We start from the raw sequence: 20,930 nt of genomic DNA on the forward strand, positions 1-20,930 counted from the left end.
AGTGTTACCAATCTCGTTCCAACAGAATTCATTCTAGCTTTCCCAATTTTGGTATTTATCACTCACTTCTTTCATGGTAAGAAACCTAGTTCTCATTACACACACATTTACTTATATGCCAGGTCCTGGTGTGAGTCGCAAGTACTTTCAGAATTGTTCATCTATACCACTCTGAAAACAAAACTATTAAGTTGAGTTCAGTATTTGTTTAGTTTTTTTATTTTTGTTTTTGTCTTTGGCATGTTCACACATAGTCTAAATTCTGCACTCCAAATTTATTTTGTAGTCTTTTTGTTTTATTTTTCATTTTATGTGGTTACAGTAATTGTTTGTAAGATAGAAAGATGCTTTGCTTCTGCTTATGGTCTGCTTTTTTCCCATCTTGTTTTTGAGTACATAGAACATTAATACAGTTTTAGAAGGAAGAATTATAAGGAAAGGTTTTCTTAGATGTAACCCTTCCTCATCTCTTCTATCATTTTCCACACTCCATTTCTTCCATCCCATTACCACCTCTTCTAGATAAGTAATTTTATTATTTTTCTGTTGATTTCAGGCCTGAGGAAAAGAAAAACAAAATACTTTTAAAAATAAAATCATTTTATATGAGAATGTGAGATAAATCCATAGAATAAAATAAGAATTCATGAATTCCTACTCATATAAGAAAAAAAAAAAAAGAAAATAAGGGAAATTTTTTGTTATATAGAATAGAAATCTTATGAATAAATGAAGGAATGATTGAACTATAAAAAACACTCTGGCAATAATACAAATAATTGTTTCAAGCAAGAATTAATAATAGATGAAATTATTAATGAAAGCTTGCTGAGAAATATGTTGTTTAGATAGTAACAAAACATCACCCAAGAGATACTTAATAAGTAAATTTGGCAAAAACTTATCTCTCTGTGGATTAGATTGCAGAATTATATTGATAATAATTTCTGATTTTAATAATGATATGGTGGTTATATAAATACTCTCCTGATTGATATACCTTGAAATAAAATAAAGGGGCAAAAAGTTTGCAACTTATACAGGGACAAATGTATATGTTATGTATATATAAATATATAAATATATAATATGTAAATGCACATGTGTTTTTATGTATAAATGTATACATGTGTTTATACGTATACCTATACACTTGTTCAAAAAGAGTGAAAGCAAATGGAAAGAGAGCAAATGTGATAAATATCAACATTTTAGAAATCAGTGTGAAGGTTATACAAAACATTTTGTGCCCATTTTGCAACTTTTCAGGTAATCTAGAATTATTTCAAAGGAAAGGATTTTTAAAAGTTAGTGCAGATTGACTCCTGAACTTTTGAATGAGTCCCGAAAAAAATTCAACACTTAAAAGATTACACACACACAGACACACACCCTGGTAATTCTGAATTTTGCTGCTTCTGATCATTTTTAATTTATGATGCAATGGTCATTTTCAGCTCTTTAAATTTCTCTTGAGCTCTAAAACTTTTTTCATAATACTTTATTTTTTTTAATTCATTTGACTGAGTCTTATTTTTCAGAGTGATGTATATATTAATTATATTAATGATGTCTAGGTCAGTATGTCAAGTTTTCATTATTTCCCTGAAAAAAATGCAAGTGTACATTTTCACACTTTTCTTCATTCTTTCTCTTTATAGCTAATACTTAAATATTTATTTGTACTTATATTCTCATCTTCTTAAGAAGGTGGGTTTATCTAGAATAACTTTGACCAAAAAAATCATCAGCAATAACAGACATTAATTAAATAATAACGTGGACAGGGAAGTGGACTTGGCCCAGTGGATAGGGCATCTGTCTACCACATAGGAGGTCCGCAGTTCAAACCCTGGGCCTCCTTGACCCGTGTGGAGCTGGCCCACGTGCAGTGCTGATGCACGCAAGGAGTGCTGTGCCACACAGGGGTGTCCCCCGCTTAGGGGAGCCCCCCCCCCGTAAGGAGAGCTGCCCAGCGTGAAAGAAAGTGCAGCCTGCCCAGGAATGGTGCTGCACACTTGGAGAGCTGACACAACAAGATGATGCAACAAAAAGAAACAGATTCCCCTGCCTCTGACAACAACAGAAGCAGACAAAAAGAAGAACATGCAGCAAAATGGACACAGAGAACAGACAACTGGGGTGGGAGGCAGGGAAGGGGAGAGAAATAAATAAAAATAAATCTAAAAAAATATAACATGGACATCATTCTTTTTTCTGTTTGTTAGGCACTATTTTATTATTCACATGTAAATTAATCTATAGGGCTGTGCATAATAAATTTATTTAATCAGGTCATTTATATAGATAATTTATGGTGTTGATTATGAAATAAGGATGAGTTCATTTAATTTATAATCTTTCACTCAACTTCCCTTCTTATAAATATTAGCACCAACTATTATTCCACCTGGTTGGGGAAAATGCTATTTGCATTTAGAGTGGGCAATGAACACTCAGGATTCTTGTTTTGTATATTTGTTTTATTTTTTTCTTTTAAATATCAAATGAAAAGAATTTACATTAGACATATTTACTGAACTTCACAAACTGCTTTCTCAACTGGGAGTATTCTCTTTAACAAAGAATTTGTTTGTAGACATTCATCATCTGATTTAGGATTCTTTTAGTCTGTATGTGTCTCATAAGTCAGAGATTATTAATAAAAATTAAAAACAGCAAGGCTAAATCATGAATTTTCTATTATCAATACATCAGTGTCTGCAGTATTTAATCTACCGTAAAAATAGATTCTCTGAGTGGAATATGTGGGACATCCTATATTCCCTGAAATTTCTTCAGATCTTCAGAAATTCTACTTTTGAAGTTAAATGTTTATTTTTCAGAATCACATTTTCTCTTTAATGATGAACTGTTTTCATAAAAGAAGTCATGTAGTAACTCAGAGAATCTTACTCTACTTCCAAATATGAAGTTGAGAGATTTCCCATGATCCTATTTATATATTTCTATAATTCTGAATAAGAGCAGCTGAATATTTATGACAGCTATCCCTTCTGATTTTATGTAGACTTCAATATATGACAGAGACTACCCAGGCTTTAGTTTGGAATATAATGTATTTTAGCATTCATGAAGTGCCCCTCACCATTTTTTATTACTTGTTTATTTATTACTCAGTGTTTAGAGAATTTTTCCCCTTAATCTATAGTTACCTTGCCATTTTCCCATAAATCCCAACTTTAAAATATTTCAATGGTGTTGAATTTTAAATTATATCTTGCACATGCATAAAAATCAACTGAATTTTCCTGTAAAATAAATCTTTCAATTTCTATTTCTCTCTTTTTTTTCTGACTAATCAGGTCAATGGTGTATCATTTTAGATCTTTTAAAATTTCAAATAATAGACCTCCTAAAAACATGCACTGAAATGGAAATGAATTGTTTTCTTTATATTAATATGTAGGTGCATATAATGAGTTTTAATGAATGTACCAAGGTCGTTTCAATTAATCATTGATTTGAGTAATTTTTCTTCCAAGGGATTTAAGATAATTATATTCAGTAGAATGTATTCTTATAACAATCAAAATACTATCATAGTGAATATTAGTATTTTAAAATAAGATTGTCATGGTTTGAGAACAAGTATTTTGCCATAAAGTCACATTTCTGAATTTATAAATAAATTGAATATTATTTAATATAAATTAATTTAAATTACATATGAATTTGAGAGGATTTTTTTCACAATGTGCATAGCAAGGAAAGAAAGAGTTAAAATTGTAATAATTCTGAATTTGCAAAAAACTGTTTGACAAATGAAGTGGTTTTTTTTGGAAGCAAAGCAAATGCTTATCTGTCTTTAATAGCTACCATAAATGATGAGTTTTTTAATGAACTAATAAATTTCATTATTCCTATGCCAGAATATATCAAAATGGCTATTTTATTATTTTCTGAATTTTAGATTTAATGGTAAGATAACAATTTGTCCATGTAATTACTAACTAATATATTTAATAATTCAATGAAATAGACATTTAATGAATGAAATTTATAGTATGTTGTTTGGCATAAAAAATATTCTTGACCTCAAGGTGCATGATGTATGAATGCCAGTAATTGGATGGCCTGAATTACATCTTCAAGAAATAGAGCTAAGTAGTGTCTATGTCAAAGTCAGCTATTCCCTCTAACTCTAGCTCAAACACCTATTGCTAGGGGAAGGCAAACCAAAAACCCATTAAAAACTTTCTGTTTTCATCTCCTGTATCTTAACTAAAAAAGACAATGCCTTTTCTCATTCATCTCTTCTACCACAGGAAATATGACTAATAATTTATATCTAACCCTGTTGTCTACTGCAGTTTCTCTCTAGAGTTAATCAACAGCATTAAATAACTCAAGGAAGAGTACTGTTTCCCACCAACTTTGAGGAAATGCAGCATTTGCAGGCACCTGGAGTTTTCTACTTCTGTGGTCCAGTATCCTCTCAGTGGGACCAAATATTCTCAAGATTTTAATCAAGTTTATTTCTTCCAGAATCAACATCTTATTAGCCTGTGAGGACTTCATCGAACTTCACCCAGAATGCCAGATCCATCTTCCTCTGAGATATACTTGCAGGAGCATTTTACACCTTATCAAGTAGAGCCTACTGTCCCTAATCAGCAGGGAGTAGCTACAGAAGAATGATCATCTCCTTTCAGTACCCCTTTAAGATTAAAGATGTAAACTCTCTGAGGGGGAAATGAAGCTGGCTAGTAAGATAGAGAATCAATAGATGGATCTGGAGCCTGGCAGAGTCCACATGGACATCAATAACCCCCAAAATGGCTGCTGGGAAACCCCCACCCCCAAGATCCTGCCATCCAGAAAAAAAAAAGACTTCCTCTGGAAGCCAGGAAAAGCCCCAGATATTCCCCAAGGACTTTATCACTGGGCCTTCATAAGAGATTGATGGGTGGGGTAATCAATCAAAACAGCAAACAGCTGGAACCCCAACCCTGCCATGAGAAAAGGGGTGGAATAATTAACAGTTCAAATAGGCAGGCACAGAGCCTAAGCATACTCTTGCTTTCTCACTCTCTCATCTCTGGACCCATTTTTACCCTTTGTGCATCATTCTTGCCATTTTTCCTCTGCCACATGGCCATGCAAGCAAACCTGGGCATTTATAATCTATAATGGGGAATTGTGGCTTGTAAATTAGCCCTCTTTATCACCTGGGCCCCTGATCTGTTATTTTCTCCATTTCTCATTCTTCCCTGCCTGAATAAATTACTGACCTAACTCACCCGACATGGTCATGAAATTCATTTCTGCAACATAGTCAAAGAAACTAGATAAAATCCAGTAACATATTTGGTAGAAGCATTTTCACAAATAATAAAACTGTTGTGAAATGTATTAAAAGTCTTATGGGTATGTCTGTGTTAAGCTGCAGAAGATGACTTCCTCATAATTTTCACTTGTTGGAACAACTTAAAGGAGGACTAAAAGGAATAGGCTATGGTACTGTTAGCTAGGGCCTGGAGGAGCTGACGATATGATACACAGAAGGTCGACAGGTGTGATTTTTGGGCCACCAAGGACAAATTACAAAAACAGAATATATAACCTGAAAGTAGAATGTGGAACTAAATACCCAGAAGCTCCTCCATCAGTTAGATTTGTAACAAAAATTAATATATAAATGCAATAAATCCAGTGGAATGGTGGATGCACAGAGCATGCCAGTGTTAACAAAGTGGCAAAATTCATATATCATTAAAGTTGTACTTCAAGAAGTAAGACATCTAATGATACCCAAAGAAAATATAAAGCTTCCACAACCACCAGCAGGACAGACATACAAAACTTAATTTTAGTGGGTCTCACACTCATCTTATATTAACAACCTTTTACTCATGTTAATGTCTTGATTAATTATCACAATGCGAAATATCCACACATTAAGTAAAAGAAATTCCAGCTGGTAAACATGACCTACACGTTTGTAAGAATACATTTAATATATGTACTCCCATTATATTTTCAGGTATCAGGAGGTAAAATAGCACAATTCTTTTTTTTTTTTTTTCTTGTCAAGACATTGTTATTTAAGCATCAACCTAAAGTACTCTAAGTAGAAATCAGGTTCACAAGAGGAAAGCATGGGAGAAATGTCACATTGCTATAGAAGGATGTGTGTATCTGAAAACTAATTTCCAGGAGAAAAAACTTAAATGGCATGCTTTATCCCCTTGCTTAGTGAAAGAGCTGCAGTTTACATTATTTAAAATAGCATGCACAATGAATATTGTTACAAATTATGTTAAGTTTTGAAATTGTATGGGTGTGCTGTCTACTACTAATATCAAACATATGTTCAAGATTGTTTGATACCTGTATTTATAATAAAAAATGTGGGGGGTGTCAATAGATTTCTGTTAAAAGCTGTTCCTGTGTATTACATGTAATAGACATGGTAAATATTTGTTTACAATCTCTGTTTAACAAATCATGCATTTAAGTTTAAGTGAATCCAACAGAAAGGAAATAGGTGTATGGATATGTGATTTTGAGATTAAAGTTAGTCTTAAAATGTACTTAAAATGTGGAAAGTGAAAAAAAGTTATATGAACAAAGTGCCATAAGGATTCAATTATAGACATGTTCTTAAATGGAGAAAGGAAGAAATTCTGCTACAGTATAAGCAACTGGGATTCCTCTAAATTCCAAATGATCATCTGATTCATGTAGTTATGTTTGTTACTTTACTCTCCAAGGTATGCAAATGTGGGCTTTTTTGCCTTCACAATTTAAAATATGTTTGGGCCACATATCAAAAAGATATAAAAGTTATTCAGATAATTAGAAGTGTACAAAATTAGAAATTAATTTAAGAAAAATAGATAAAAATGAAAAACTTGCCACAAGTCTATACTGAACTCTTTCACACCTCACATATGAAATTCTTTAAATTCACATTTTAAGATTAGTTTATACAGCAACTCCAAATGCTAAGAATATGAGTAGTTATTACATAATTGGAAACTTAAGAGTCTTTCAGAGTAGTTTAGGATGAACCACCTTGTGACAATCCTATTGGTATCATGTAAATTAGGTTTGCAATCTCAACAGTGAAATACCTACATTAATTTCCTCTGAAGTAATTTGCATTGAATTTGGATATGCTAGCACTGAGTGAATGGTAATGTGGCAGTTTTAGACTATTTATGAATCCTCAAAAGAGAGATTATGTTTGTAAACTTATCTGTTCCTCTGGGTGTGATACCCTTTGAACACATTAGATTCAGCTAGCAGGTCTTAATAAAATTACCTGTTAAGGTTAGGGCTTTGGTTTGATCATGTCAGTGGGGCATGAGTCAGGTTAAGTCCCCATCTCTTTGTTGGGTTGCTATAAATGGACTGTTGTAGAAGAAGATATGGGAAAAGAGAGCTCCATAGACATGGAAGAGGAGAGAACTATGATCCTGCAGCCCCAGAAAGAGAGAACCATTTACTGGGTAGTTTGCAGCTGAGCAGTTGAGAAAACCTGGAAAGAAATGAGCACTAGGCCAGAAGTTGGATATAGGAAGCCCTGAGAGACAACCCGATGCCAGCTTACAACTGAGGTCAGGAAGGACTTGGACCCACAGAGCCTCAAGAGAAAGAGGAAGTCCCAGAAGAAGAGACCAGGCAGAGATCACCTGTCATCCTGCTTCAGCATGTGGCAACTGAATTTGGTGAGAAAACAACCTCAAATGGGACCCTTTGGGTCATTGTAACCATAAGCTTTTGCCCCAAATAAATACCCTTTATAAAACTCAACAGATTTCTGGCGCTTTACATCAGCATCCATTTAGCTGACTAATACAGGTAAGATCTTCCAAAGTCTTCCTGTTGAATAATGCTAAATATTACTATTATGTTATCATAGAAAATATAAAATATAACTTCTTAGAAAAAGATAACAAAAATGTTAAAGAGCAATAGAAGAAGGTGCAAAATTGAATGTTACATAATGCGAATAGTCATGTGTTTCATTTTCTTGGATTTCAAACTTCAGCATCATTAATGGGTTACTTAAACAATGGGACTTTATTGGCTCACAGTTTTCAGGCCTGAGAACTCCAAAATCAAGATGTCATCAAGGCAGTGTTTTCTCCCAGGAGTCTGTGACATTCTGGGGTGGCTGCCATTTATCCTTGGTCCCAGCCATTCCTGTCATAATGCAATGCACATTGTAGCCTCTCTAGTTTCTCCCTTCTCATCAGAGTTCTGCTGATGTTCAGCTTTTAGTCATTGCTTATGGTTCTTTTCTCTGTGACCTTCTTTATCAGGACTTCAGTAATGGGAATAAGACCCATTCTGATTGATCTGGGCCACATCTTTACTGGAATAACCTCATCAAAAATCCTATATACAAGAGTTCATACCCCTAGGAATGGAATAAGTTCAAAACATGTTTTGGGGATACATAGCTCCAAGCCATGGCACCAGGTTATTAGTAATGAGGCAGGTTAGTATAAGAAATGAGAGAAAGTTGCTGGTCAGAACAAAGCCACAAGACTCTGCCTGGAAACCCCCTGAGAGGAGGCAGCTGATCGAGAACAAATCTACAACTATTACAGTCCATATACCTGCCAAACCCCTGGTCATGAGGTCCCATTTATAACTCCCAGGGTCAAAAGAAGTCCCAGATAACTCCAAACAGTAAGGTTTCCCTATTGGTTCCCTGAAAGATAATAGGTACAGGTAGAAAGGCAACCAATCAGGACTGCAAATAGCTGAGATCCCTCCTTAATATGGGTGAGGAGAGGAGGAATGGTCTTAAAAAGACCTATCTTGGGGCCCCACATTGCACATCTCATCCTGTAGCACACTGCATCCATGCCTTGGGTGTGTACTTTTCCTTTTTCTCATTTCTCCATAAACCCTTTAACTGTCATCATAAACCAGGCACATCTCTGTATTTTTTTCTTGCGATGAAGCCAAGAACCTAGAAACCCAGAACCCAGAGTGCTCCACTAACAGCAATTTTTATCATAATCTCTTAAATTTGTTAGTTGTCAGACTTAAGAATAATTATTTTACTATTGTAGACACAGTTATCCCGGAAACAGCCTTTAAGACAGAAACTCACAGACAGGAAGTTTATTGGTAAGTGTTTCCAGGAATGAACACTGTGGATTAAAGAAATCTGAATGGATGAAAATGAGAAGTTGAACTGTAATGAAGATGTAAAAAAAAAAAAAAAGAAAAAAAAAGAGTTCATCCAATGGTGAGCTCTAGAGATGAGGTGGACCTTCTGTGCTGTCTAGCAATGTGTCAGGGAGTCTAGCCTTTTCATCATCCTCTTGACCAGTTACAGGGTGCATGCCAGTCCTATTGATAGGGCGCAACTTGGTCAAAATAGCACACTTTGCCTAAAGGCAACACCTGGCAAGGGACTCCACCACAAACACCAGCTGGGACATGGCCTAGTGTGAGTAACTGGGAAGCAGACCATAACAACCCTAGACTCACCTAAGTTCTCATCAGAATATAAATGAAAACCATCTTTTTGGTCTCCTCTTAAACTGCAGCATTCTAAGTATCAGAACACATTTGTTAAGGAAATCACAGATACCTGTTAAGCAGCCTTTGGCCAGCCCTCACCTACCCTACTTCCTTCTCTAGGGAAGTCACAAACACAGAGCTAGCTTAGTGGCCATCCTCCTGCTCTCTACCACTCCAAATCCTTTTCCATTGGGTGCCATTCCACAACCTGGAGGAGGTATTAAAGTTGAAGAAAAGGTTCCACCACACCTTTAAGCCCTGAAATTGGAACAAGCAGCCCCAGATGCTTGTCAGAACAGGAATTCACAGTGGCAGTATCCTCTCCCCATAGGTGAATAAAAATCTCACTGAAAGAGTATGGATTAGTCTCTTCTCTGGTGCCAAGTGGGGCATGAGGAGCAACCTGTTACTGATCCAGACCTGGAGCCATTTTCAGACTCTCGGGAAACCAACCTTGATGGAGCTTCTTCCCTTGCTCTTTTGGACATTTTGTGTTGTGTAAGTAATAAAGAGATCATTTGCTGAAAGTTTCTGTTGGCTCCTGACCCTGTGTTCCCTGACATACCATTGGAGCCACTTACTCTACAACCTTCTGTTTAAACATAATAAAATGAAACAGTATACCTTGAAGATAATTCTTTTAACTACAATGTTCTTTCAACTTTAAAGGTCAGGACTATATATATAAAAGATTAAATTAAACACAGTTAGAGTTCAGTGAAGGGGTGATCTAGTTAGGCTCCCCATCTCAATTCTTACTGCTTTGTTTCCAGATTCAGAAATTTTGGTATGCAGCTCCTCACCCCAGGAATGTGATACGAGATTGTTTTTTCTGTCTATAAATTGTGGGAACTGCTCTTATTCTTGTTTCCAACATTGGGGACCTGAATACTTTGCTTTATAAACACTGAAGTGAAAGAAATACTCATTGCACAACCAGGCAGCCTATGCTGGTACAAATGGCATTATTCCTTTTTTTTTTTTTTGCAACACTTTTTTTCTCTCTGTTTACCTTTGCCGATTAATTTGCTTGTCTTTCAATATATGATTTCCAATCTTATAAACTTTTTCAAGTTTATTGAGATTTGTTTGATACTCCCTCTCCTTGGAAACATATATATATAGATAGATATAGATCTAGATCTATATATATATATCTCCTCATCATTCCTCTTAACGTCAGAAGAGGCATTCTTATTTTTCCCAAAGATTAAGACAATCATCATTCCTTTCTGTGCTATCTTCCATTGTGTTTCCTTTGACTTTGCACCTGCAATTATACCTGCTATCTTACACCTCAAGCTTATCTCTCAAATGTCATGATTCCCTTACTATATAATTATTAATTTTACTCATCCTACTACAATTATGTTAAGTCATCTCTTCACCTGTCCTCTTTTCAACATACTATATAATTAATCTTAACTTGACTACCAAATTTGCAGAAAATGTAATGTCCCCTTGTTACCTATCCCTCCAAAAAACTCTTCAAACCCATACAATTTAAAACTAATCTCAACAAACATATTCCATTCATATTAAAACTATTCTCTCAAGTTTACTCAAAGAGTCAAACTCACTGATTTTTAGAACTGATTTGAAAACTCTATTTGAAAGCTTTCCTAAGGACGAGGCACTTATTACATTTAGAGGAAGTCCCATTTCACTGTTGATTAAACTGAAATAGGTCTTCCCTAAGTTTTGTTTGTTATCCAATGCTCTGAGGAGACATACATAGCAAAATTACTGTTTTATCACTTCACTTGATAAAGAACAAATCATTGTCTTATATCATGGGATTATTTTTTTAAACCAAATAAAAATCTTAAATAATTTTAGTCTCTTTCTGATCAATTCACTTTTATACTATTGCACTAGACCTAACAGACTTAATCCTAGTACTCTTTACATTTTAGTCCAGTTAAGTCTTTCTTGTGAGGAACTCCCTGTACACAGTGGGATGTTTAGCAGTATTTTGGCCTCTATTCACTAGATGCAATAGCACCTCCCAAGTTATGACAACCAATAATATCCCTAGATATTGCCCACTAGTAAAATACAGTGCACAGAGAAAAAAGAGAGATTATGAAAGCCAAGGAAAAATTCAGATGCAATATATTAATATTTTTAGAGTACTTTCTAAATGGCTGGTACTCTTATAATAATTTTACAAATTTAATTAGACAGCATATAGTCTTTACAATAATATGAGGTAAATATTGTCATAATCCCCATTTCACACATTTTGAAACTGAGGTGCAAAATGATCATATAGCTACCTAAATATTCACAGCTTATAAATTGTAGAGCCTGATTCCAAATCCATTTTGTCTGACCTCAGCATCCATGCTTTTAACCAATACAGCAACATGCCACTAACCCCAATCTCACATAAAGGCTACAAACAATAGGTACATAAACAGAATTTAGCATGGACTGAAGAAAAGAAATGCAAAACTTTGGGAGCAACTTATAGCAAGAAAGGGGGCAAACAAGAAGGATGAAGATTAAATATATGGATCAAAGGATAGGAAGCAGAAGAGACAGGGATACACATTTTGAGGAGTTTAGGAGAGAGAGAAAGAAATTAAATCCTATCCACAAGAACTATCAGAATTAAAGCTACCATGGATTAGGATATTTTCTGCTTAAAAGAAAACCTTAATTGTCTATTACAAAGTCCACTATTTCTTATTAACAATTTTTAAAAGAATGCCTCTTTTTCTTGTGGCCACATGTTGAGTTCAGCAGTATGGGAAATGTTAAGAGATGAACATAAATAGTTATATTTTCTATAATGATTCCAGCAAATGCAGATTCTAACAAATGTAAACAGGTATTTTACTATATACTCAATGGTTTACTTTAAAAAAATTTTAAATTATATAATAAAAATGAAATATGTTCCCATTAACTTAAACCAAAAAATGCAATATCTTTTTGTGGTAATTCTAAGTTCAACTTGCTCTATTGTCATAAACATTTCATTGAAAGAATTGTCATAGACTCCTAGCTGGAAGATGGAAGAATATTTACATGTTAACAGACAACAGGTGAAAATCATAAGGAGAGGTCCTTCAATTCGATTCCTAGAGAATGTAACAAACAGTGGTGGAAATCTGCAACTGGTCAGGTGGAGAAATAAATTGTTAGGATGAAATAAACTCTTGAAAAAGACTCAGTGTATCATAAAATCCAAAAGGCTGGTAAGTTTTTATACAGTTGTAGAAAGTATTAAGAATGTATTATATTGGGTTTAGAAGGAAAAATGAAGACCTGGATCATATAAACCAGATGAAAACCTTATATCAGGTTGTCCAGTTCAGTGCACACACCACACAATTGCTAAGGTTGATGACACATCTAACAAAGAGAAAAAGTATTTGGAGATGGATTTAAAAATAATAGAAAGTATTTCTCTGATGCTCATTCCAGTGTGGAGTATAATAGTTAAAATAAGAACTGTCTTTTGAAGCCAAGTCACAGTTTTGTACATCCAATAATTAATATTCCAATACATGAATGAACATGTTATTGTAAGAATCCCTATCACTTTCTCAAAAAAAGATTGCTATATCTGCAACAAGTAAAAAAAAATCCTGGAGGAATCCAGAATTTTTAACTATTTAAATATTTATTATGTGTCCTTTGTATAATATCATTGGGGATAATGGTTGCAGAGATTATGTGAAGAGAATCAAGGGAAATAAGACATGAAGAGACAAAGCTATCTACTGAAATTTTTGGGTGTGTTTGATTTTAAATTTCTTTGACATCAAGTTTCTTGTAACAGAGACAAAAATGGGTTATTTGTGCTTGTTTATGATAGCCACCATATATTTACACCTAAATATGATGATTTTAATAAATTAAACATCTAACACTTATAAACATGCAAAGATAAGTCTTGTCATAATATTTGAGTACTATTGTACTTTTATGTACATAATGACAAAAAGTAATTACAGTTGGGCAGAATAAAATACTAATATTTATGTTCTGAAAAAGGCTAATCTTGATGTATAACATTAAGAACATAGTTCTTTACTTGAAAAGACAAATAAGTAAATAGAGTTCCCTTTGCTATAATTTTTGTGTATCTAAATAGGAAAATGAATTTCATTTCTGCGCTCTGTCATATTTTGCTTCAAAATTTATTCATTCCCATTCATTACAAAATATTTTTAAGAGATAACCTCTGGAAAGTTACAAAAAAAAACCAGTTATAGGATAAAATTTTTAATTGACTTCCATAAATATATTCTCAAATGGAAAGTCTAGTGGATTGTGAAGTCTTTCACATATCCAAGTGACTCATATATGAGTCGTTCATATAAAGTAAGCATTTGTCTTGGAAATGGGACTGTCAACAAAAATTTAGCCATTACAGATTCCTGCTATATTTACAAGAAAAAGACCTGTAAAAAACAAAATGTCAAGTTCAAGTTGAATCAACAACTCCAATCAAAGCAAATCCCTTAGGCATAATATAACTCCATTTTGTATGACATTTTATTCTTTAATTTGAAAGACATGATCCCACATCATATTTTTCTACTATCCCAGAGGCACTCAGTTAAAAAATAAAATGTATTCTTATCTCCAAATTTTCTCCATTCTTGAGAAGCTTTCAAAGGGAAATTTTACCAAATAATAGGCTGGGCTGGGATTCCATTGGCCTATTTTTTACCTTTTTTCTTCAACCTAACCATTAAAATTTTTAAAAATCCTGTGAAACCAAAAGAAGTCCCCCAGCACCCCAGAAAAGGGGGTTGGCTTGATGTGAAACCCTGGAATCGTGTCTTATGTAGGCACAAAATAAAATCACTGTCACTACATTTTGCATAGCCAAACACCCCAGTGCTTGGAGAAAGTTCATGGTTATCACACTGGGAGAAGGGAAAAATGTTCTGAACTCATTGATGTTGTAATTAAAAGAGCCCTTATTTGTTCGCAGAAATGTGAAACCACTGAGGCATTTGATAATTCTGAGATTGTCTATGTTCTTATTGTAGACCAACCAATAAGCATTTTTTATTAAATTAGAACCATATTAATACTAAAATTTTACTATTTAGTATCAATTATTTTTCATGATCTTCCCATTCTAGGATATAAATCCATTAGAGCAGAGATGATATCTGTCTTGTTCACTACCAGATAGATCCCCAGACCCTGAAAAGTATACTTATCAAACAGTAAGTTCTCAAAATTATAGGTTGCTTTAGTATGAATTTTTATTTATGAAATTTTACTTATGAAAATTCAACTAAGCCACCAGTATGATAGATTTTAGGAAAGTACTTAAAACACAGGAAAAAACCCTAGGGATTAGGGTAAGTAAATACTTTTATCATTGGCGTGCTTGACAATTTCAAGGAATTATTTCTCAAAATATAAACTGAGTTAGAACAGGAAAATGAAAATAACCAATGGTTTCAAAATGGAATATCAAACTCTTATCAACTGAATTTACATTCCATGGAGAAAACATGGCAAACATATTGTTATTAAAGTGAATGAACACATAAAAAAACAAACAAAAAACACCTCTTATCTAGGCCTGCCACTTTCAGCTTAGATTCCTTCATTATTCCTCACCATTGTTCTTTTTTTAAATTTTTTAAAATTATTTATTTATTTCTCTCCCTTTCTTCCCCCCCCCCCCGTTGTCTATTCTCTGTGTCTTTTTGTTGTGTGTTCTTCTTTGTCTTCTTCTGTTGTTGTCCTCAGCATGGGAATCTGTGTTTCTTTTTGTTGCATAATCTTGTTGTGTCAGCTCTCCGTGAGTGCAGCGCCATTCCTGGGCAGGCTGAACTTTCTTTCACACTGGGCAGCTCTCCTTACGGGGAGCACTCCATGCGCATGGGGCTCCCCTACGCAGGAACACCCCTGCGTGGCAGGGTACTCCTTGTGCACATCAGCACTGCGCGTGGGCCAGCTCCACACAGGTCAAGGAGGCCTGGGTTTTGAACCGCGGGCCTCCCATGTGGTAGACGGATGCCTTAACCACTGGGCCAAGTCTGCTTCCCAACCATTGTTCTTATAATTCAATTCAAATTAGTTTATTTTTTTAAATCTTTCTGAAAATGTTCCTCAACCATCTCCTTAGTAGTCTTTTCTCTAGTTTCTTATTCTCATTCACATGCCACAATCTAGCTACATGAACTTCGTTCCAGTTCCCTAGCAAAGCATGCTGAACCATCACTCCAGGAAACTCTATTGTCCTACTCTTTTTTATTTTTTTTGATGAGCTGTGAATATTATCAAGCTTTTTTTTTTTAAATAGAACTTTATAGATAATTTGTCCTACCCTTAATCTGACTACTTTGTTCATTTGCTTTTTTTTTCCTTTTTTAAATATTATTTTATTTTTAATTTTTTCCTCTATTTTATAAAAAATGTTACATTCAAAAAATATAAGAGATCCCCATATACATTTTGGAGCACTGCTTGCACTACATGGATAATGGCTTACACTGTAGTTTACGCTCTCCCCCAGTCCACCCAGTGGACCATGGAAGGGCATACCATGTCCAGCATTTATCCTTGCGGTACCACTCAGGACAATTCCAAGTCCTGAAAATGTCCCCACATCATATCACTTCTTCCCTCTCTCTACCCTCAGCAGACACTGTGGCCACTTTCTCCACGTCAATGCTACAATTTCTTCCATTACTAATCACAATAGTTCCATAGTAGACTATCAGTAAATCCATTCTAATCCATACTCTATTCCTCTGTCCTTTGGACCTTGGGATGTTTATGTCCACTCCACCTCTATATCGAGAAGGGGCTTAGATTCCACATGGATGATGGATGCAATTCTCCTGCTTGCAGTTGTAGGCCCTCTTGGCTTCCTGGTATGCTTTAGCATTCACCTTTACGAGTCAAGTTTCAACTTGTTCTCCTATAAATGTGTCCCAATTTATCACATCACATTAAAATTACTTGGTTACCCATGTGTTGTCTGACCTTGAAAGCAAACTCCACGAACAGAAATGTCTGGTGCCTAGTATGATTTTTGGCACATAACAGGTGCTCAGTAATGTTTTATTTAATGACTAAATTTATGGATGTGTAACTGAATGAATAAACAAATTTGGAATAACTGAGAGTTTCACTGAACTGTTGCTCTGATAGTGGGAAGCAGTGATCTTATATTTTCATTTATTACATGACATATCCCACATAAACTCATTAAATCTAGTTCAATATCATTGCTTTTGGACAGGGGATAAAGGAGAGATACACATGGGGTAAACAAATTTTCTTAAAACCTGCGTTTTGTACAATTTGAGAAATCAACTTGGGAAGTCTAGCACCTTAACAAAATTGAATTGTACATCCCATCAAAATTGTATTTTTATCCATGCATTTAGCTCTTTCAATTCTCATTTTTCTCTGGAATTTTTTAGAGAGTTTAAGTGTATATGGTTTAAGTAATTGGATTTAAGTGGACGTACATTTATCCCTGAGTTGTTTTTATTTTTTGTTGAATAGAAGTAGTAACAACATCCCTTACTTGTCCCTGATCTTAGGGGAACATAATAATAGATTTCTATATTAAGTAAATTTTAGCTATAATTTTTTGTAGATGCACCACATCAGGATAAGAAAGTTATACTCTATCCCTAGTTTTCTATCCCTAATTTTTCTTTTATTTATTAGAGTGTTTTTTTTAATTGTGCTAAATTCTTTTCCTGCATCTATTGCAATTATCTTAAAATTTATTTTTTCTGTTATTATTATAGTGAATTTCATTGGTTTTCAAATGTTAATCCAAACTGGCTTTCCTTGCATTCCTCTTGATCCTGGTATGTTTAATATTTACATAACACTGAATATGATTTGCTAATATTTATTAAGGATTATTTTACCTATGTTCAGGTGAAATATTTGTATGTAGACTTCTTTCCTTGTAATGTTTTTCTCTTGTTTTGGTGTCAGAGTAATGCTATCTCATAAAATATGGTGTTCCCTTGATGAATGTTCCTCCATTCTATATTTTAAAGTATTTTAACAGGGTTGAAGTTATTTATTTTAGTAATGCTTAATAGCATTCCCCAGTGAAGCCAAGTGTACTTAGAGTTTTCTTGGTGTAGATTGCTTTCCTAAATTCCAATTTTAAAAATTCTAAAAGGGTATCAAGATTTTCTAGTAGTTTGTGAATCTCTGTGATGATTTGTATCTTCCAATGGATTCATCCATCTCATCAAATTGTCAAATACACACACACACACACACACACATATATATATATGTAATGCAGTTCTTAATATTCTTACTTTTCTTTAAATCTTTGTAAGTTAGCATACGTTTCGTTCTCTGGGTGTAGAAACTGAGGCAAAGTTTTTCAGTCAGGACATATATTAGGAATCAACATCTGTAGAGGTGAAAGAAAGAAAAGAAGCAGGATTGAAAGAGGGAGAAAATGAATTGTGATATAGCTTCTGTGATGGATGGTCTTTAGTTGAAATTAATGTGTAATACAAAGATTTTCATACTTTACTCCATATTTCATGCATCTCTCCACTTGCTTCTACTCCTGATCTCCTTGTTCCAATGTTTCCATTTTTCTGTTTCCAGGTCACTGACCATCCACCTAGGACATTCACCATGAGACATGCATCCACTTATATTCTAATCCTGGGTGACTTCCTTTACTACATAAAATGAAAGATTACTAGTACTACAGGATGCTTCACCATTAGGTGAATTTGCTTCCTGACTACCTTTTAAGGTCATTGCTTAGTAATGTTGAGATGCAGCTTCTATATAGTTTCAACTTATATATGCATACTGTGCCTAGCCATCTGTAATGTAAGCCTGAGCTTTTTCCTTTTCTAGAGACCCAAATAAGCATTTTGGTGCTGTTGCAATGGTAGTGGATGACATGAATTCTGGGCTTTATGTCCAGGTACCTTGCTTTTGACACTTGTTTGATTACAGATTGACAACTGCCAACTTGCTTTGGATTGCTACTGGATCTACCTGGTCTTATAATTTTATGGGTAGAACAGAACCTAGGTATGTAGTCATTTGGTATTCCGTATTTAAGTGTTTCACCTCTCTGATGACAAGTGGAATATTGGGAGTTGTTTTGCAAAATATATTTAGGTCTCTGCCACAGGTTGTATGGCCTTGCCTCAGAAGCCAGTGCTTTGATTCTCTTCCTGGGGCTTGTCATAAGCTCCATACAGCATCTTTTACCATTATTAATACCTCTGCTACTAAAGAGTCTACTGGGTCAAAATTCCTAAGTAGCAGAAATGCTTATAACATAGAATGAACACTTTATCGTTCTGGAACTCACTGGAATACTTTTATTTCATTGGGTATATAATCTGGAGAAGCATTTCCAGGTGTGGAATAAGTTCTTTCCAGAAGTCAAAGAGCTTACTAAATATTATGCTTTCTTCTTTATAGTGGAATGGGCAAGACTCAATAATATTTGCATCAATGGGACTATATCACCCCCCTGAGAACATATACTCTACAAGACATGTGGTATCAACCACATTTCAAAGATTAAGAAATTGATAATTTAAGACAATAATAAAATGCATCTGACATAATTATTTCTTCTTTTTCATAAACAAACAATCATTTACTTACTTTTTTTGTGTTATTTAGGATACAATTTGACACTATTAGTTGTGAAAAATGAGTGGATATTATCAAATGGAAAAATCATTTTGGTAGACTACTTTTTAAGACAGCTTTTTATAACACACTTTTTGATGATCAAAAATATAGATTAACTTCCTAAAATAGCTTGTTAAATAAATCTCACATGACTTTATTCTTGTCATGAATTTTGAGTAAATGAATATTAAAATTTAAAATATAAATGAATATGATTCATATATGGTAAAAATACCAAAATGGTTATATAAATTAAACCTAGTGGGCCAATCTTCATCATATAATAGCTCTAGTCTCCAAAGCAAAGATCATACCAATTCTGGTGAGCAGTTTTGTTGCCCTTTCCCTTGCCCAGTGCCAGCTGTACTGTCATACTTATGGGGGAAACAAATACAGTTCATTCATTAAAAATTTTTTTAAATTTATTGAAATATATCACTCATACATAAACATACATAAACAATAAGTGTATAATAGTTGTGACCTTATAAAACAAACATATAAAACATCAAACAAACATACATAACATCTTACCCTACCACCAATAACTTGCATTGTTTTTAAAACTTTTAACTAATGAAGAGCGTTGTTAAAATATTACTATCAAAGTATTTTCCCCTAAGCATTCCGATTATTATTATCTTTATATCATCATTCTTTTTTATTATTGTGATAAATAATGCATTAAAACCTGGTATAATTGGATTAATACATTGTTGTTGGAGAAAAAACCATAACTACCTGAACAATTTCCTCCCTGTCAAGAACAACTGTAGATTTTGTTTTAGAAATAATTACAACATTGTGTTATCTAACAAATAGACAACCAATAAATATGTTCAAAAATCTCACTTCAGTTTAATTTTCTTTAAACTAGGAAAACAAAAGAGAACGTAAAAGTCGTAACCATTAATTTGAAAGAGCCAGACTTGACATTTAAGCAGAAAGTTATTTTGTTCTTTGTGCTCACTAGATATTTAAACTCACTACTTTGGATTATTAAGAAGGTTTCAGTATTCTCTAGTTACTATAGCCAATTTTATATATACATGTATAAAATATATCTATATGGAAACTCATGATTATTTATTATATAAAATATTCATTCCTACGTACAGTTTCCCTTACTCTTATGAAGTAAAATATCTTCTTGCCCGCTTCCAACTTGATGTCTGTAGTGGAAAAGAGGCCATGATTTCTTCTTCTTCACACCTCCCCCATCATGCTAGCAATGAATGCTAACAATCTCTACCGTCATCCCTTCCATAGGGATCTCGCACCTGAAGTTTCAGGTATAGGTGAATGCATCTCCTATGGGTGATTGTTTATAATTCCTTTCTTACTCTTTAGGTAAGTATTCCATAAGGAAAACATGTTTATTAATAAAATGTTTGTAACCCTGAACATTTTTTGAAGATGATAGATATGTCTTGTAACATTGTCTGGACAAAAGTTTTCATTTAACTATGGATGTCACTGTTACTTTTTCAGGTTCCTGTCTAATGGCCAATATCTGATAGGAATATACTGCTTTGCCTTGAGTTTGGCCTCCTTTATGGGTCCTCACAGGTCTTTCCAATCATATGCAGTGATATATCTTTACATAGTTGTTCTAGCACAAATTATTTACAATATTTGATAAAGAACTGATTTACTACTATATTTTCAATTGTCTGTTATTTTAATTATTTTTCTTCAATAAATACACTATAAAGTCATTTAAAAAAGTTTCTGTCTTACAAAATAGTCACTGTCTCAAAATTATTTTA

Source organism: Dasypus novemcinctus, chromosome 1 (genome assembly GCF_030445035.2).
Source record: "Dasypus novemcinctus isolate mDasNov1 chromosome 1, mDasNov1.1.hap2, whole genome shotgun sequence".
Lineage (NCBI taxonomy): Eukaryota > Metazoa > Chordata > Mammalia > Cingulata > Dasypodidae > Dasypus > Dasypus novemcinctus.